This window comes from Juglans microcarpa x Juglans regia, chromosome 6S (genome assembly GCF_004785595.1).
Source record: "Juglans microcarpa x Juglans regia isolate MS1-56 chromosome 6S, Jm3101_v1.0, whole genome shotgun sequence".
NCBI lineage: Eukaryota > Viridiplantae > Streptophyta > Magnoliopsida > Fagales > Juglandaceae > Juglans > Juglans microcarpa x Juglans regia.
The window spans coordinates 15,919,435-15,925,489 of NC_054605.1; positions in this window are offsets into that span (position 1 = coordinate 15,919,435).

Sequence of the window (6,055 nt, forward strand, 5' to 3'; positions counted from 1 at the left end):
ATATATATATATATTATAATTTTAATCGTATATTTTCATTGTCCAGATAGTGTCGGCCCGGGACCATATCCAAAGTTACGAATAAACTAAAACTGAAATGGATGGCCTAACCACAACCTAGCTTGTCACATTACGGGTGAAAATGTCACATAAATTTATTTGTTTCATCGTTTGTTTAAACTTTATTCTGGGGGTAACATTATTAAATGGGCTTTTGGTCAAATGTTTACCAACTTTTTTTTTTTAAAAAAAAAAAAAAACAGCTGAAAGCAATCACTAGCTCTCTTGATAACGTTCCATACGGTCACAAAACAATTAATATGGCAATAACTTTATTCTAAAATAAGAATAATGAAATATCAAGGGACTCAAAATCTCGTGTTAAATAACGTCGAGGTGCGAGTTTTTTTACATGAAAAAAATCAGTAGTTTTTTTTTAATAGTGAATCTTAATTTTTAAAATAAGTGTGCAAGACTTACATATTCTATGATTATGTTTAGTATTAGGCCTAGTTTGGATAATGGAGAATACCTCATGTATTAATCCTGAGAATATTGAGAATACCTCACTATTATTCATTATTTTATTATGAGTACTAATGCTACGTAAAGTCTCTATTTGGAGACTGCATATGCAAATCTGGATAATTTTATCTTTAAAAGCTTTTTAATATTACAATAATATCCCTTTCAAAGTATAATAATTTTCATTTAATGAAATATATCAATGGATCTGCACATAGAATTTCTCTTTTATTATTATTTTTCATTACTATTCACTACTATTCAATATTCTATTTTTATTTTTTATTCTTATTTACAAAATACATGAGAATAACTTATTTCCCAAACACAACCTTACTTTTAAACCACGTGTCAATGGGCACAACAGGATAATTCCCAAGTGTTTTTGGGCCTTTACAAGTCAATTCTGAATGCAGCCCATGTTTCTTTGGAAGTGTTGGGGAAATTATGTTGAAATTAGTATGACTCGATCGGTAAAGAGTGTGTCGTATATATGCATGTATTTAATAATTTTTTTTTTTTTTAAAGTTTTCTGCTTCTATTTTTTCTTCAAATGTGAAATTATAGAAAAAGGTCTAGAACCCATGTATATTTGGTTCTAAATTCTATAAAATGGGTAAAGTCATGTGAAAGGATGGATTCAGATGACCAAAAAATTGCTGACCCTTCTTCAGCACTGACTACTGACTAGTATTAGTATACGATGGTGATTTTTTTGTTAGGCGCAGACCATGACTAATTGGAACCTCGTCTTTGGTGTTGAATATTTCAATCCCAATCATAACACGTACGTACAATAGCTACATTGAACATGTATGGCTCCTATATATTTGACACCTTTTTTTTTTTTTTAAATAGAGAAAATTATTTTTGGATGTTTAAAATATATTTTGATTGAAAATGACAGAATGATATAATTCTTAATTCAAACATATATAGGCAATTCATTTTTAATGGACCTTTGGATAAACAAGCTTGTTTGATAAAGTAGTGCTAGATACAATTCATTTCATATATAGAATAATATTACTAAATATATCTGTATATTTTGTTTAAAATAAATAAATAAATAAATTTACTGTTAATTAATATATATTTTTTATATAAATTTATTTTTTTTAAATAATTACACGGGACTTATAAAATTCTTTATTTATATTTACAATCTATCTCAATTCATCTAAACTCATCTCACTACTATTTATTACTATTCAGTAACTTTAATTTATAAATCTTATTACTATTCACAATTCATCTCACTATTATTTATAATTTATTTTAATTAATCTCAATTCATCTTTAATTTCAAACGATACCGATCGGACCGAAAATCCTTTGCATGACAATCTTTTCCCGGATGGGTTAAACAAGTAGTGTACGTACTCACGTGTTAGATAATCATCATGATCTTGGTCAAAACACTCTCCCTCTCTTCATGTAGACTCGTGAGTCGTGACTTCTCAAAGCCCTAAATCCTAGGTAATTACAATTTTTGATTCCACACGCAAATCTAGGCTTTTTTTTTTCAGAATTTTCTTTTTTTTTCCAAGCACATTATAAGGAAGGCATAAGGGAGCAACATGCTTCCCCAAAACAAGGTTACTTTTATGCAGGTTTGGATACAAAATGTCCGTGATGTTGTTAAAAGGGGAAGCAAAAAACAACAACATTTCAACAGATAAACTGATACCATGTTACTAAAAGAGATGATAATTCACAGAAGATGAGAAGTGCATAATGCATGCAAGCATCGATTCAAGATTTTGAATAGAGTGTTGTCTCTCAGACAGTTTATCCGTAGAGAGTTATAATAATAGAATAGACCGTGTCAATCACAAATAAATTTATATATTGAGAGCCTTAAAAGTACTAGTTGACTTGTATTCTGCATGTTTCAGGTCAAAATTATAATATCTCGTTATAAATGAAGGGAATTCGTTCTACCTTTAAAAAAAAAATTCGATTCATCATATTTTTTTATCTTATTATATTATATACATATATATATATCACATGATATATATATCTTTGCAAACTTGGGTATACGACCAAACATGATATCACATATATATGGGTATCGATTCACCATAAATGAATAAACAAAACAAGATAACACAACAATCAGAATAGCAATAAAATACTAAAAATAGAAACCAAAAAGATATAAAAAGGCCATCGAGAAGCCAATAGATAAGTTTTGAGGCATAAAAGGCCAAAAGACACATTGAGGTGCTCGAGACATGATCATATATATTTCAAGTGCGTGATGATAATTACAAGACTACCACGTAATAATATATGCAATTTTAGGCTATACAAGTAGGTACAATGTCTTTAAAAATACTGATACCTAAAATTCATATAAAAAAATAATTTTTTCATTATAGATTTCTCTGTTTTTTTTTTTAAACAACTGTGTAGAGTTTGCAAGTCTGTATCTAATATTACTAATATATTTGAAATATATAATTAATTAGTAGAATAAAAGGAAGGCCATAGGGTCGGACCGACAAAGGGACAAATGAGGAATCTGCATGGTGTAATGGAAGCTTAGTGACAATTCCACACCCAATTGATCAGCCTCTAATTCTGAGCCAGCAATATATATGATATGATAATGATCACCAAAAAACCAGAAAAGAAAAAGGTAGATTTGCCTATCAAATTAAAGCCATGCACCTCCTACGTACGTCGCTATATATATATATATATATATATACATGATGTGTAGCTTTCCAGATCATTTACTGTGGCACTGAATCATATATAGGTGCGATTGCATGCAGTATGAAAACATTGACCAAACAACTTTCATTATTCGTGTTGACGAGCAAGCGTCATATATAGCTAGCTAGCAAGCAGCATGATAAACTTTATCTTTTCCATTGCTCCTTGGAAAGAATATTAGAATAAAACCACTACACTTTAACTATATATCAAGTATTCTTAGTTTTTATATATGCATGATTTTTAAAAAAATAATGTTTCAAACATTCCAAACAGTTTCATACTGATCATGCTTGTGCCACCCTGCATGTAGCATTCTCACAACTTTTTCAGCATTTTCACAAGGGAAAATGAATAAAACTTGTTTTATAAGGAAATTAAAAAAGAAATAATTGTTGTAAAATATGAAGCTTCTTATGATACCCAAATGATAAGGGTACAGGTAAGTGGTGTATGAGATTCTGTATTATTTGGGAATGAAAAGTTATTGCTCTTTATAAGATTTCAATGAAGCTCCAATTGTATAATTGATTAGTCCTTTTAGAATATAGATCATATGGTTTGGGTCTTACTTTAGGGCGATAGAAACAGTATCAGAGTGATCTATCCCAATTAGAAATATAGGATTTAAGTAGTGCCACCTACAATAGATGGGCCCGACGAGAACGTCGTGAATTTAAAAATGAGAGATTGTGATACCCTATATGATAAGATGATAAGGTAAGTGATGTATGAAATTTCATATTACTTGAGAATGAAAATTTATTATTCTTTGTAATGCTCTAATGAGGCTTCAATTGTATAGATCATGTGGCTTGAACATTCATTTGGAGATAGGAAGATATTAAGGTTTAAATTCAAGACTTTTATTTTGATATCATGTGATATCACAATTTATCTAACAAATTTTTTTTAAAAATTAATTATTTATATTATATTTTTAACTTAATCAAATTAAGAAAACGTATATATTTAGACCACGTGAAAGAAGTAGAAGGAGAAAACATTGACCCATGCGCCGAAAAGTAAAAGAGAACGAGGAAGAAAACTTTGAACCTAAATAAACAAAGAACAAAAAACAGAAACCTCGTAATGAATTCGCGAGAGACTCTTTCCACGCGTCCACAGCATGGCCGTTTCCTCTTCCTCTTTTGTAAATCGGTAAACGGCGTGCGTTTGGTCAAAGTAGACGACTAGATTGGGAAAGCTTTCTTCTCAACTTGTCGGCTAATTTTGTTTTTGTATTTCGAACGGGCGGAAGTAGTCATACTTTTGCACCATTTTTCTAAACTTTGTATGTTTTTAGTGAATGAGATCTTGACCAAATTGGGTATGTGATAAACTGTGAAAATGAAATTTGTGGAGCAGATGACAGGTGGTCTCATCAAATGTTTTTTTTCATTTATAATATTTTCGGTGGCTCGGAAATTAATATAGGTCAAGAATTTATAGATAAAAAAAATTATATTATTCTTCATTTTATTTTTTATTACCTTTAACTATGCATATTCTCTTATGTACTTTTAAAAAGGAAAAAATTATTTTACTCACCTACTGCTCTACTTGACTGCTCGAGATTTTTTTTTTACTTAATAATTAATGAAATGATTTTAAGTATATTGATGTACTTTTTTTATCTTTTAAAAATATTTAAATATATTAAAAAAAAGTTGCAAAAGCAACTAGCGGTCAAAGTGATCTGGTTACTTTGGGCGGCAGAGTAGCCTAACTCTTTTAAAAAAGAAATGTTATTATGCTGCCTCAGATATACCACTTATTTTGCCTCACTGATGACTTGATGTGGCACCACCATGCCGCATGATTTATTAAAAAATAAAAAATGAGCACAGTGAATCTAGGGTTTTAATCTTCATTTTTTTATGTTTTTAGATGCCACTTTGTTTTGAATATATATTTTTTTTGATTTTTTTTTAATAAATCACGTAGTGCCACGTGAATGGAACAAAATGAGCAGTATAATTGAGGCAGCATAATCGTTAGTGTTTTTCTTTGTATCCTAAAGTAATAATTTGAAAAGTCTTGAAATGTTGATCAGATTTCCTGGCCTCCCTGTTTCATTCGAAACATCAATGTTAGCACATGGACTTGGCAGATCAGACACAGTACTGAATTATGCTGCTGATTAAGAATATAATCTGTTAATTAGAGTGAATAAATAAGTGTTCAAGTAGCTGACTTTTGAGGCAAATTCCAAACACCAAATTCATAGGATTCTGTTTGTCATGATCTCCAAGAAGGACTTTTTTTTTTTTTTTACCCTTTTATGAGAATGTACTTTGTTTGTGGAATCTTCCGTTTGGCCTTAACATATGTATTCGACCAAATGAGAAAATAGGTATCAGCTTTAACCTTGTAATTTTGATGCCATTATTAATGCATGCATGCATGCATGCAAGCATATGAATTACTTATTATTGCAAACCTCTACAAAAGAAGAAGAAGAAGAAGAATGTTCATCGCTATAAAGAGGCATTCTATTCACTTTTTAAGCTTTCTATTTACACAAAATATCCTTCTATAACCAAATCATTTTGCTTGTAAGTCAGTGTATATAACATTGACCTCCACAACGTTGATATGAAGTACGTAGTTTGGTTTTCATGATAAGTTTAAAAATAAAATTTAGAAAATAAGATTTTAGTATGTTAGAAGTAAGGATATATGGTGTATCTTGATCCTTAGTGACTTACAAATATATATATATATATATATATATATATATATATAATAACAAGATAAGTGTCTGTTTGGAGTTGCGGTACGACTGTATTTGGATGTTGAA